Genomic DNA, 15048 nt, shown 5'->3' on the forward strand with positions numbered 1-15048 from the left:
ATGTGTTTCTACTTCATCTTCCACAGAGAAGTCACAATGTATCATAAATCTATCTGTCTCACCCAAATACACAGATGATTCTTTAGTGTACTATTCAATACCAAAATGATTCAAACTATCAGTACAGCTTAACAACTAGCACGCTTATATTAAACCACATTCACTATATAGGTTTGCTTTTATAACTAGGATGTAGATTTTGGCTGATGCAGTATGAAACAAACAGACAAAACAGAACATAGAGTAAATGAATTGTTTTATTTACAGAAGTAAGCAAAAAGAAGAAAGAGTTAAATAAAGATATGTTATGAATTGTGAGTTTGTATGAGCCTGTTGTATGAACAAAAGAACTCGACATATTAACTCTAATAATTACTTAAAACCTGCAACCTCCATTGTTCATAAAGGATATACCCGCCACTGGAATAACTGTCTGGGAACAAATAGCAAAAATAAGACAGTGGAAGGGGACTGGGGAGGGGGTTGTACTGAAAAACAATGTTGAACACTAGAGGGCACATAATGACAAGTTCCTCACCTCTGTCAGTATCCAAAGAAATGACAAAAAGGTTTTCAACAGGTAGTTCAACAGTGACCGTGCAATCATTTTTGTTGCAGTTTATTCTGGTGCTTGAAAACCTGAACATCATTTGACTGTCGACCTCCTTATCTGTGACATTTCATTACTGTGATAGTATAGCTTACACTATATTAGAGAGCTGACAAAACATTCTAGTATACTTACTTCCAAATAACTAACACACATAAAAAAATAGTAAACACACTAAGACAAATCACAAATTGACAATGCAAATATATTTTGCACATGTATTTATATGTAGTGTTGCAACAAAATGTTAACTTGTTTCGTGTCTCTTTCTTTAACTGCATGTCAGATACACAAACAGGCAAATTCAAACTGACCTAAATTCCCACCCACTCTGCCTACACAGCATAAAAATCTCTCATTCGTATCAGCATTTACAGTTGAAATCCACACCAGGTTATGACCATGGCCATTGTACAGAGTCTGCTCCTTTTGACTCTCATCTCAGGTGAGTGAAGTCTGTTAGGAAGAGACAAGATAGGAAGAGAATATTTGGATCTCAGCTCCTTCCCATCATATAAACTCTCTATTTCTTTCAGCTGCTTGCTGTCAGTCTCTCACCTTGTCAGAGCCAGTGGTCAGCAGACCTGGACAATCAGTCACTCTGTCCTGTAGAGTTCAAGGAATCGCTCTGTCTTGGTTGCACTGGATTCGTCAAAAACCTGGGAAAGGACTAGAATGGATCGGACGCATTGATGATGGGACCGGCACAATATTTGCCCAAAGTCTTCAAGGCCAGTTTTCCATCACCAAAGACACTTCCCAAAATCGTGTGAATTTAGTGGTGAACAGCCTCAAACAGGAAGATTCTGCTGTTTATTACTGTGCACGATAGCCACAGTGAAATAAGAGACTGAAAGGCCATGCAAAAACTGTGTGTGTGAGGACCACTGAACCATTTCAGCCTAGTGAGTTAAATACTGATGGAGTTATCCATGATACAAATGAGTAAAAATACAATTGTCTAATGGTGTGGTCATTAAATCGTATAGAACTAGCTGGACTTGTAAGACATCACCTTTGTGACTGCTGACGTTGTATATGAAGCGTAACAGTCCTAAATTTAAGCCCCTAGATAGAAACATTAAACCGTAAAAAACAAATCCCAAATTTGTTCACTTGCAGCTGCCAAACTGTTTTGAAAGAAGTAAGTTACCTTGTGCCTTCAGCTCATTTCACTCACAGCCAGTTGCAGGAAATTTGATCAGTGAAGACAGTGAAACTGCATAAATTTAGCACAAAAGGAAAATATTAATTCCAACTCTCATTTGATATAAAATCTTGAAAAATAATAAGAAAAAAATAAATACATATAAAGCTTGTTTTATAAATGAACTCACGAAGTTCAGAGAATTGGTGTGGGTAGCTAAAGCCATAAGCTCCAATAAGCTAAAGGAAAGAGGCTAGAGTGGGTTGTCTACATTTCTGGTCCGAGTGGAAGCGATACATATTATTCCACATTTTTCACCATTTCCAGAGACAACACTCAGGATCAGGAGCATCTGCATATTAACAGCTTGGAAAAAGAAGATTCTTTCATTTATTATTGTTCTTTGTTCTATTGGACATGTCTCAAATTTTTAAATCAACCAGACCCTACAAATATTAAGCTTTTACTTTAATACGACATTTACAATCAACAAAACCACACTCTTAGTAAGTAGGTCTAACCTCTTATCAACAGGTTTCATTTAAATGCATTTTAATTGTTTTTGGACACTTTAAGGAGGAGTTCATGCAAATATTGATCTGCCAATCTTTAATTAGTTCACAACAAAGTGAAGACGAGTAAATGAGACAGACAACAACTTTTCAATATGTTTTTATCTACATCTATAATGCTTCAATGCTATCAGTGATTCCTGGTAACTACCACAGATCTGCATTCATGCAGTCAGACGCTCACTGAGTCTGAACCAGTGATAAAACACCCTGGAGATTCTCACAAACTGACTTGTACATATGCAGGAATATCAGATAGTGATGCTGCTATCAGCTGGATCAGACAGGCTGGAGGAAAAGGGATGCAGTGGGTTGCTTACATTTCTGCTCCGGGTGGGAGCACTAAAAGCTATTCCACATCTGCCCAGAATCGCTTCACCATTTCTAGAGACAATAATGTGGATCAAGTGTATCTGCACATGAGCAGCTTGACAACTGAAGATTCTGCCATTTATTATTGTGCTCGAACGCCACAGTGAAACAGGAAGCCACAGAGCTGTACACGAAACACTGCAGATGTCACTTTGTGATGCTGATGGTCAGAATTCTCTTCATATTATTTTTTAACTAGCCTTAAATGTTCTATACATTTATTGGCCTCATATTTATATCACAAAATATTATAAAGTGATAGAAAGTCAAATGTTTACTTTGCAAGTTTGCTTTTCTTTACTACATTTACTATATTTATATATCATAATTTTATGTCAGATATTATGTGATAGGGAATATTTGTTGTTATTGTTGTGATCAAGTTTGTTTTATAATTTCATCTTCAGCATTGACCACATCAACAATGGTCATGTTAGCTCTGATACTACTGCAGGCTGCTGGATCCTGAGGAGGTTTCGCTGGATTCACATGTTCAATTGTTTGGATGTCAAATTCTGTTTGTCTTTCAAGTGCTTGTGGTCAGGTTTTCACTGATTGTCAATAGAAAATTGTACTTAGTAGTCAGTATAATCTTTTAATGATATAAGTTTGCAAATGGTAGAATACTGCATGTTGACCTTTTGATGACTTGGGCTGTTGTTCACTACAAGACTTTGTGTGCATTCCAGAGTGTTCTGGCATTCACACCCACATCCTGGGAACATGGGAGAGGTTGTATCTTCTCCTATTGTTTCATGGTAGGATAAACATAGCTATGCCAGTTTTAGTCTAAGTGCCTTTTGTTTAGATGAACTGCTGGACTTCCAGACCAGCAGGTTTAGGGAAGTCTTTATGGGGTCACACTCTGACCCCCCCCCCCCCCCCCCCCCCCCCCCCCCACACACACACACACACACACACACACACACACACGTATACACATCCACATTCCAATGTAAAGAACAAACGCACCTACTGATGTATAAAATAAAGACCAGGGCAGTGGCAGAGCGCCAGCCTCGGAGCCCTCACTCCCATGCGAGTGTTCTGTGCTGCCCTTGCATGCAAGTAAAACTGTGTGTTTCTCCTCTCTGATTCTCAGCTGAAGAAGTGTCTTAGAATACATCTCTTGACACACCTCATCATAGCCAATGGTCAATTTTACTCCCACCTAATTAAAACAGTAAATAAACAGGGACATGGTTATTTTCTGGTGGTTTTATGTCACCTCACAGCAAGAAACCATGGGTTCAAATTTACTGGTCAGCTGGGGCATCTCTGCATGGACTGTGTCTGGTGTTCAAACACATGTGTCATGGTCCCTGTGTCTCCCCGGCTGGCTTGAACAGGCTAGAGGTATTTGTTGTTTTTTCTCCCTCAGTCTCTCTCTCTTCTGTCTCGCTCGCCTGGGTGGAGCTCACTGTTGGCTCCACTCTTGGCTTATTATTGGCTATATTATTGGCTTATTATTCCTGCCTCTCCCGGCCACCATGTAAGACAGTGGCTCACTATTTATCAATCAATATTGATTGATAAATACTTCAAATAGAAAATGTATTTCATAAAAAAGCTTCTGGATAAGATAAAGGATTAACTATTGGATTAGCTATCTCATTTCTGAAATCCCACAGTAATGCAAGTTATCCACACTCTTTGTGGAGTGGTTAGACAGACACATGATGGCTGCCTGGCTTTTTTTTTTGCACTGCTAAGAGATGTGTGTGCTTAAACAAAGTCCTTTCAGCCTCTGTATTTACACTCTGTCACTGGTATGTGGAGAATGAAGGGACTCTGTGATTAAATTGAGATCTGAACATCCAAGTGTGGGCCTGTGGTGTGACCACCAGTTGAAGGCTTTATGCTCATGTCTAGTTTTCAAATGAGCTCAATAAAGGGCTCACCTGCCTTTCTGCATTACTACTCACCAAGCCCTAACAACACACCCATCACACTGTTAACTTACAGAAAGCTAACATTTCTGGTGGTTGCTGCCATTGTTTCAAGATGTGCTAAATCTCAAACCTTAACAGAGTCTGAAGCAGCTGTTAAAAGATCTGGAGAGTCCCACAGACTCACCTGTGCAACATCTGGATTTGACTTCCACAGACTCATGTGTGAAACTGGATCAGAGAGACTAAAGGATTCAAGCAGATTGCTTATGAAGTCACAGACCTCAACAGTCCCACAGGCTCATCCATACAACATCTGGATTTAATATGTAACTTTTACTCCCAGTTAGTCCAGAACAGATTCACTATCACTGGTGATAGTGATTCTACCAGTAAAGTTTATCTGCAGATGAACACAGCAGTTTTAACTGTGCCAAAACCACTGAGTTTTCAATGGGACATGAATTCATGAAAAAGCAACAACAACAAAAAAAACCAAAAAAAAACCACAACAAAATATTCAAATATTGAATTGAATTCATCTATGTCTCTGTTCTAACACTATTCATGCTTACCAATTGAGGGCCAAGTTAACCCCTCCTCACTTTGAGTCAATGCAAAACTCAGATGTCTTTCATGTCTACTTATCTGTCAGCAGAGAGGATGACAAAGAGCAGTGCACTAACAGTTTAACAGCATGGACTTCAGGGCAGGACTGCTGCTTTTAACGTTGTTTGTGGCAGGTGAAGATTTTTCTCTTATGAATAAAAAAATGTTTTGTTTTTGTTTTTTTTGTCTTACTATCTTATTGCAAATGACTTTTTTTCTTTTTTTGATCTTCTAGGTGTTGATAGTCAGACTATAACACAGTCTGAACCGGTGGCTATAAGACCTGGAGAATCCCACAGGCTGACCTGTACAGGCTCCAACATTGACTTCAGCAGCAACAGGATGGCCTGGGTCAGACAGGCTCCTGAGAAAGGACTGGAGTGGGTTGCCAGTATCAGATATGACAGTGCTTACATCTATTATTCTCAGTCAGTTCAGGGCAGGTTCACCATCTCCAGAGACAACAGCAAAGAGCAGCTGTATCTGCAGATGAACAGCCTGAAGACTGAAGACTCTGCTGTTTATTACTGTGCTCGAGAGCCACAGTGAGTGGAGCCGATTGACCAGCTGTACAAAATCCAGCATAACATAAGTTTGTTAAAAATATGACTAAAGTTATTCTCACATATAATGGCAGACATTGTTGGTACAACAGTTTTGTTGTCATAATCACTAACAGAAATAACCACAGGAGTTCAGGGTATACTATAATTCTGTAAAGATTATCATAGTAATAGCAGTAATGATAGTGTATTTTAGTATTATTTTGAGATTTTGTTTTGATGTTATATTTGCCAACTCCTCTACTGCAGACAGGATAGAGAGAAAAGTATCCAGTGTTGTTATGTTAAATTATACAATGCTCACACAGAGCTCGGCCCGTTCAACAATGTGGCTTATCATTAATCACCATTCTGTGTGAGAAAGAAGATGAAGAGGTCATTTCAAGACACAAATCAGTGACTGGAGTTAAAACGCACTTTAACTGAAATATAGGAAAAGTTCAAACTGTTCAAATAATGCAGGGACATTGCTGTGATTTATAAAGTATATAAAGTTCAGTAGTGACAGGCAGAATTCTTAGAATCAGACACTATGTGCATTAAGGGCAGTTTGGTTTGTCTGTCTTCTATGTATTCATCTTTGTTTGTTTGTCTGGTTTTTTTTTTTACTTTTACACACACTCATTTTTACACAACGTTCTTCTTGTGGAAACTGATTTTATGTGGCTGAACAATTTTAAAGTTTTTAAAAACTTTGTGTAGTATTGCCTAATTAACCAAGAAAATAAATTACATACTCTTGCCCTAGTTCCTTTGTAGCTTGTTACCCAGGGGTAAAATCAAGATACTGTAAGTAGTCTGTTAAATAGCTAATTAATATGACTCTTGTCATAAAGTTTGTTCTCAGAATTTCACATTTTATGAGAACATTCACTTTTCTTCCTGTTAATGCCAAAATAAGCACTGAAAAATGTCAGTAGGCCAAATTATCAGCTGTTTTCCCAGAGAAACCTTCTCTAATTGTCCTTTTAAACAAATCAGGGTGAATGTGTGTGGTTCTCAATCTGAGAACAGAATATGGTTTTAGTTTTAAGTATTAAAACCAGATATTATTTTTTATTTGTATTTTTATTATTATTTACCCCTTTTTCTCTGTCTTTTTAAGGCACTGACACAAAATCTATTTTGAGAGCATAATTCTTTTGTGGCAATTTTGTTTTTAAAAAAAGCTAAAAACACAAGAATTGACCACATGATCTCCACTGATCACTTAACACCAAGAAGAACCTTTACGGTTCACAGTAAGTCCTCATTGAAATTATTTATTGGAGGGGGGATTTTACAGAAAAATAATGTTAAACACTAGAGGGCATACAATGACAAGTTTCTCGCCTCTGTGAATATAAACAGAGACGTTAGAACAGCTTTTAATCAGATAGATCAGTGGTGGCCTCACAGCCATGTGTGTTTTGTTTTGTTTTGTTTTAACGAACTCACCATGTCATTGCATGAGAAGACTGTTGTTTATTCTTGTGCCTGAAACGTTTGGTAGTCACGTTAATACACCAATGACAAATCATTCTTCATCTGGAAATCTCTGTATATGTGACATTTCAACACATTCTAACACATTCTTACTCCCTACACATCCACATGCCAAATGAGGATCGAACACATTTTTAAAAAAAACTTCACTGTAACAATACAAAATGTATTTTATTGGTAGTGTTGCAACAAACTGTTATCTGTCTCTCTCTCTCTCTGTCTTATTTTGATTCTCAGATACACAGACAAGCAAATCTCCACCCACTCTGCCTACACAGCATCAAAATCTCTCATTCACATCACCATTTACAGTTGAAGTCTCACCAGGTAATGACCATGGCCATTGTATGGAGTGTGCTTCTTCTGTCTCTCATTTCAGGTGTGTGAAGTCTGTATCAGGATAGAAAGAGAATGTCTGGATGTCAGCTCCTTCCCATCATATAAACTCTGTATCTCTTTCAGCTGCTCACTGTCAGTCTCTCACCTTGTCAGTGGTCAGCAGACCAGGACAATCAGTTAACCTGTCATGGAGAGTTCAAGGACTCTCTCCGACTTGGTTGCACTGGATTTGACAAAAACCAGAGCTTAGGAGAAAGGATTGGAAGTATTCATGATGGGACTGGCACATCATTTGCCCAAAGTCTCCAAGGCCAGTTTTCCATCACCAAAGACACTTCTCAAAATCGTGTGAATTTAGTGATGAAGACACTCAAATAAGAGGACTGTAGTTTATTTCTGTGCAAGAAAAGCACAGAGACAAACAGACTGAAACTGTTGTATGTGTGGGAAGCACTGAACCATGTCTGAAGATAAATAATGAAAGACAAAAATTGTACACGAAAAATAACAGTCTTAAAATTGTTATTTTATTACATTTAAGCTCCTAGATAGTAAAAGTAACCATTAAAAATCCCTACTTTAATCACTAACAACTGCTGAATTGTTTTAAAAAATAAGTTATTTTTCCCTATTGTTAGTCCTTTGTAATATAATATATTGTTATATTTAAAACAAACAAAAGAAAAAAGCTCATTAAAGTTGATAAATAGTACATAACAGTTTTAAAATGCAAGTGCAGGGATACTATACTCTGACTGGGTGTACAGCAGCGACCCCCAACCCCAGGGCCTCGGACCGGTACCGGTCCGTGAGTCGTTTGGTACCGGGCCGCAAGAGTTGAGGCTCAGGTGTGAAATGTATGGTTTTCAGGGGTTTTATCGGTTTTCAGCGTTATTTTGTTATCGCTTTTATCGTTAACTCTGTTTTCCTGGGTCTTTTCACGTGTGTTACGAACAGTGTTGGGAAGGTTACTTTTAAAATGTATTCCATTACAGAATACAGAATACATGCCCCAAAATGTATTCTGTAACGTATTCTGTTACGTTACTCAATGACAGTAATGTATTCTGAATACTTTGGATTACTTAATATATTATCATGCTTTTTACAACAACGTGAATGTACTATTGCTGTGTGATTTATTACTATTACTGAAGGTCCGCGACTCCGAACTGTGGTAAAGGGACCTCTGACTAATACGGCGGGGTCCCTGTCGGCTCGTAGCCGAAAAATAGCTTTACTTTGTTGTCTGGGTCAACTTTTCTTGCGAGAGACAGAGAGAGGCGTTGAAAGACTGCTCCAACGGAACTTATTGTTTTCGGAGGAAAACATGAACACAGTGTACAGTCGAGTCTTAATAGCTTACTTACAACTGGGCTCGTCAGGCACTCTTCTTGGCTGCAGTGGTTATTATTATATTTACATGCTTCCAGCTCCCGTTTTTGCTCGATGACAACTCGTACCTTTCCACTCCCCTTTTTCTCCCTCCTCGCTCACAGACACATGACGTGTATGGCAGTCCATTCTCCCTGCAACACGGACTACACTGCCTAAGATGCTACATTCTTTAGAGCTATGCTTGTAGCATTCTGCCTGTTAGCTTAGCACAACAACAACAACAACGAAAAGGCGCTCTCTCACCCAGGAAACACACAGTCACAGAGAGAGAGAGAGAGAGAGAGCGTCGCCCTGTAACCATGGCAACCGTAACGCTGCCGCCTGGAACAACAGAACGTAGCTGTCAAACAAAACCCAAACAGTCCTGACCCGCGACAAAATGAAACAGGAAAGTACCGCAGTGTAATCCATTTATTTCAACAAAGTAACTGTATTCTGAATACCACCTTTTTAAACGGTAACTGTAACGGAATACAGTTACTCATATTTTGTATTTTAAATACGTAACGGCGGTACATGTATTCCGTTACTCCCCAACACTGGTTACGAATAAATCTTCTTTTTTTCGGTACCGGTACTAGTTTTATATTGTTGTATTTATCCGCGACACCTTAAAGGCCGGTCCATGAAAATATTGTCGGGCATAAACCGGTCCGTGGCGCAAAAAAGGTTGGGGACCGCTGGTGTACAGTATACAATCACAGGAATAACACAGAAAGACAGACTGTAATTCACACCAATGGCCAATTTAGAATTACAAATGAATGTAACCCATGCATGTTTTTAGGCTGCAGGAGGAAGCTGGAGTACAACACAGAAAGGGCCCAGCTGGCCAGTGTATTCGAAACTAGGACTACTTTCAGTAACGCTGTGCACCAGCATGGTTTTCTTACAACCTGAAAGTGAACTTAGATAAACCAATATTGAATTTATATACACAACTAAAAGTTTATTGAAAAATAAATATATCTGTTGATTTATTTATTCATTATTGCAATTTAAATATGGAAACCTTTACATGATACATGATGCAAGCCTCTTATAAATTATGTTGGATAGTATTCAATATTGACTGCTTCCTGTTCTGTTTATATTTATAAGCTGTATCAGACTTCTAATAATTGGTTTGTCCTTCGCCATTCATTTTGTCCAAATTCTACCTCCTCAGTTAATGAAATTTTATAGAAAAGATTCCTTTAATTATTATTTTTGTTTATAATCAAAAACAACAGATTTAATAAAAAATCAATTCAGCTGATAAACTGCTTTTTATTACAAGGTTATTGTAACTGTAAATTAGTTATTTCACTCGCATAATGACAATAAAGTTCTTCAGTCTTGACTCTTTTATTTGTTTTAGCACTGTGAGGAGGAGTCTATGCAAATATTGATCTCCATGCCTTTATTAATTTCTCAGCAAAGTGATGACAGCCAAACTACACAGACAAAAGCTTTCAATATGACTTTAACTACAAGTATAACATTTATTTTGCTGTCAGTCATTCCCGGTGAATAACACAGATCTGCATTCTTCTGTATTTATACTTCGGTTCATGTGTGGCTTGTTTCTCATTACACCTTTTTTTTTCCAGGTGTTTGCAGTCAGACGCTCACTGAGTCTGAACCAGTGGTAAAACGGCCTGGAGATTCTCACAAACTGACCTGCACGTATGCAGGAATATCAGATGGTGATGCTGATATCAGCTGGATCAGACAGGCTGAAGGAAAAGGGCTGGAGTGGGTTGCTCACATTTCTGCTCCAAGTGGAAGCAAGAAATATTATTCCACATCTGTCCAGAATCGCTTCACCATTTCCAGAGACAACAATGTGGATCAAGTGTATCTGCACATGAGCAGCTTGACAACTGAAGACTCAGCAGTTTATTATTGTGCTCGAAAGCCACAGTGTTACAGGAAGCCACAGATCTGCACACAAAACACTGCAGATGTCACTTTGTGACACTTTGTGAGTGTGACTGATGGTTAGAATCCACTTTATATCAGTTTTTAACTGACCTTAAACCCTTAATATGAAATGTTTTCCTGGATTTTCATAGTTATGCATTACTAATATTTTGTTATTATTGTTGTTAATAAGTATGATTTACAAATATTTCTTTTTCATCTTGAACATTTTTTGTTTGGTATTGTTCTAGTTCTTAGTTACTAGTTCCTAGTTACTTGTTCATGTTCTGTGTTTCCCTTCATGTTTGTCTTGGTCTTGCCTCTGTGTGTCCTCTGCAGCATCCCCTGTGTTAGTTATTTGTGCCTCCCTTTGAAGCCAGTCTTGTCTCCATGTTTATTTGTCTGTCTGTTTCCCGAGTCATGTCTCTGTCTGTCTCTGACTCTCTCTGTGTAATTCTGTTTATGTCTCACTTGTTTTGATTTCCTGTGTTATTTAGATAGTTATTGTCTGATGTGCTTTGTGTTCAGCTTTGCACCCCATGTCTCCTTATGTCTACTTTGCTCCCGCTGTGTTCCCATGTTTCTCCACTTCTAATCACTGTCCTGTTGTGTCCATCTTCGCTTGTTTCTTGTCACAGTGTACATTCATGCTCCTGTGTTCATATGCCCAGTCATGCCCTTGTAGTTTGTAATTAGTATCCTGTTTGCTTGCCTTTAGTTTTACCTCCTGCTGCCTCTGCATCTGCAAACTTGGGTCTTCCTTCACCACACCCTGACACAGGCAGGAAGTGTTGGGGAGTAACAGAATACATGTACCGCCGTTACGTATTTAAAATACAAATTATGAGTAACTATATTCCATTACAGTTACCGTTTAAAAGGGTGGTATTCAGAATACAGTTACTTTGTTGAAATAAATGGATTACATATTTTTCATATTAGGCTTTGCCCTATTTTTTGGTAATTCCACACCAGTGGAAACCCAAACAAGAGGCTCTAATGCCTCTGTCTCAATCTCGCGGCCCATGTCACCTCTACTTGCGAACTCCATAATGACGTGACGAAATATTTTTAAAATTTATTCACCAAAATGATTTAATATGAAGGCAATAGGCAGAGTGTTACAGGCATAGTCCTAAAGAATGTAGCCTCATGGGCAGTGTAGTCCGTGCTGCAGGGAGAATGGACCGCCATACCCATTATGTGTCTGTGAGCGAGGGAGGGAGAAAAAGGGGACTGGGAAACTACGAGTTGTCACCGAGCAGAAACGGGAGCTGGAAGCATGTAAATATAATAATAACCACTGCAGCCAAGAAGAGTGCCTGACGAGCCCAGTTCTAAGTAAGCTATTAAGACTCGACTGTGCACTGTGTTCCTGTGTTCCTGTGTTCCTCCGAAACAATAAGCTCCGTTTGAGCAGCCTTTCAACGCCTCTCTCTGTCTCTCGCTAGCCAAGTTGACCCAGACAACAAAGTAACGCTAGTTTTCGGCTAAGAGCCCGACACTGAACCCGACCTATTAGCCAGAGGTCCCTTTACGGTTTTACGCCTTTTTACCTGTTTTATATACACGCAAAATAGTTTTCTATACGAGATCGCTGCAAAAAGTGCAGCCTTACCTAATGTCCACCCTGCTGTTACTCATTTTATATTAAGATTTTAAAATCTAGTTGGTATTGGTATGGCGAGTAGTTTCAGTACTCATGTAGTTGTAAAAAGCATGATAATATATTAAGTAATCCAAAGTATTCAGAATACGTTACTCTCATTGAGTAACGTAACGGAATACGTTTCAAAATACATTTTGGGGCATGTAATCTGTAATCTGTAATCTGTAGTGGAATACATTTTAAAAGTTACCTTCCCAACACTGCAGACAGGCTCCTGGGGTCCGTTCTTCGTACCTCGCTTACTACATCCAAGATCAAATGACACATCCAAGATCAAATCATCGCGCTAACTCTGAGCTCGCTATTCCGGTTCTCCGAACACACCTGTTGTTGACGATTAGTACAGCTGGATGAAGTAATGTGAGATCACTGGGTGGCTTAACAGGGGCTACGCATCGATAGTAGAAACATTGATTGGCAACCCTTTGATTGGTCGGCGAAAATGTCAAAGGAGCGTGCTCAGTATTTTTCGGCAGCAGAGCAAGAACTCGATTGAGGGATTTCAGGAGTTTCAGAGTCTAATTAAAACGCAAGGGAACACTGCAAAGGCTGCAAAAGCAAGGAGAGAGGGCTGGCAGAAAGTTGCTGACAAATTAAACTCGTAAGTAATTTAATAATAATAATAATAATGGATTGGATCTATATATCGCTTTTCAAGGCACCCAAAGCGCTTTACAATACCACTATTCATTCACTCTCACATTCACACACTGGTGGAGGCAAGCTACGGTTGTAGCCACAGCTGCCCTGGGGCAGACTGACAGAAGCCAGGCTGCCATATCGCGCCATCGGCCCCTCTGGCCAACACCAGTAGGCGGTAGGGTAAATTTATTATATTACACCATATTATATTATATTATATTATATTATATTATATTATATTATATTATATCATATTATATCATATTACATTATATCCTCTTTCACATTAGAGCCACAACAGGACCCACTAGAAAATGGGAACAAGTAAAAGTGAAATATAAGAATATTCTACAGAATGGTAATATTTATCACTTATATTGCTTTTAGTCTCTTGAAAAGAGACCCTGAAATAATCTGTTTGTTTGTTTATAACAGCAACCAAGAAAAGGGCAGAGCAAAAAAGACAGATGGTGGTCCTGCACCCCCTCATCAACAAGTTGGTTAAGTGAATAATACCCTCACGGGAAAATCGATATCTCTCTATGAGCACACTGTCGCGCTGAGCTAAAGGATCCTGTCTATCCCGCAATATACGCTGAATTCTGAGAACTCTCCTTATCAATCTTGCACCTTCCGCAATGGGTGGCTCCCGTATACGGACAGGACATGGCTGCGACAGACTTCCCAAATCCACCTTCGCTTTTATAGCCGTGGTCTCTCATCTTGCTTACATGAAGTAATTTACTATTACTACTCTAAAATATGAATTACATCTGAAATAATCAAATACATGAAATAGAATGATTAATGGTACATTTCCCTTTTTTTAGGAAATGACCTGTATGTATCTGTATGGAATCAATAAAAGGATCAAGTACTGCATTATCTTTAGTTACACTGATAACATTTATTTATGGAAAAACAGTGGTAAAATATCGCTGTTGCTTCCGTATAAATGAAGCGGACATACCTGAGTTCCCGCGATCTAATCTTGTTTACATAACGTAAGCCTGCTCCCGAGCAGGTTTACGCTTACGGATCTGTTGCTATGACAGCAAGTCCCGGATGAGCTTTGGAGAACCGAACGATCCAAGATCACGCGAAATCGTCAACAATCAAATCCAGCTAACTTACTTAGCGAGGTACGAAGAACGGACCCCTGGTAAAGGAGTGGATTGCTTACTTTATATAGTGGACTGTGTGAACAATCCCCCATACTCATCCATGAATTCATTAAAAAAAAAAAAAAAAACAGAAAAACACACACAATTTTCAAATTCAATTTTTCTAATATTTCATTAATTTATTGCTTCAATCTATCATGAGATGAGATGAGATAGCCTTTATTTGTCAGTTGCAGGTCTTTTGCCCACAACCGAGATGACAGACCTTGCCGACCGTACATACAATACACAAACGTCACATTGGGGAGACAGGTCAGGCCAGGTAGCAAGGAAAAAAACATCGAAATGTGCAACACAAAAGGATAATACAGGAATGCACAGGTATCAACACACCATAACACAATAAACACAGACAAGCAACATGGGAAAGTGTTCCAGTCTGTACATCTGATCTGGGACCGCTTCAATCTTCGACTGCGCCTCCAGCTGACCCGATGTCCACATCATGGGGGAGGTAAGCGTTGGAGGTGGCGTTGGATAGGGAGGGTGATAATGGGAAGGAACAGACTCAACACAGTCGTTATCAGGGAGTTTTTGTTCGGCTCCAGCCTTGAGCCCACAGCTGGCGCCGAAGGGGTAGCCGGATTATGATGGTGATTTTTCTTTTGCAACAACTCATGAGAATTTCAAGCTGTTCTTTAACACTCCGACACTGGTCTCTCAA

At 39.1% G+C, this 15048-nt stretch overlaps 1 long non-coding RNA gene and 1 pseudogene across 1 annotated transcript; one reads left to right on the forward strand and one right to left on the reverse strand.

Moving 5' to 3' along the window:
• Nucleotides 1-320: 320 nt before the first annotated feature.
• On the reverse strand, nucleotides 321-2338 carry LOC143418356 (uncharacterized). Its single transcript, XR_013098319.1, has 3 exons — nucleotides 1948-2338; nucleotides 1169-1829; nucleotides 321-1066 (listed from the first exon to the last, which is right to left on the reverse strand). It is a non-coding gene; the product is annotated as an uncharacterized LOC143418356 (long non-coding RNA).
• Nucleotides 2339-5287: 2949 nt separating this feature from the next.
• On the forward strand, nucleotides 5288-5748 carry LOC112432129 (immunoglobulin heavy variable 3-30-3 pseudogene; annotated as a pseudogene).
• The last annotated feature ends 9300 nt before the right edge of the window (nucleotides 5749-15048 follow it).

Source organism: Maylandia zebra, linkage group LG4, assembly GCF_041146795.1.
Source record: "Maylandia zebra isolate NMK-2024a linkage group LG4, Mzebra_GT3a, whole genome shotgun sequence".
In the NCBI taxonomy this organism is placed as follows: Eukaryota; Metazoa; Chordata; class Actinopteri; order Cichliformes; family Cichlidae; genus Maylandia; species Maylandia zebra.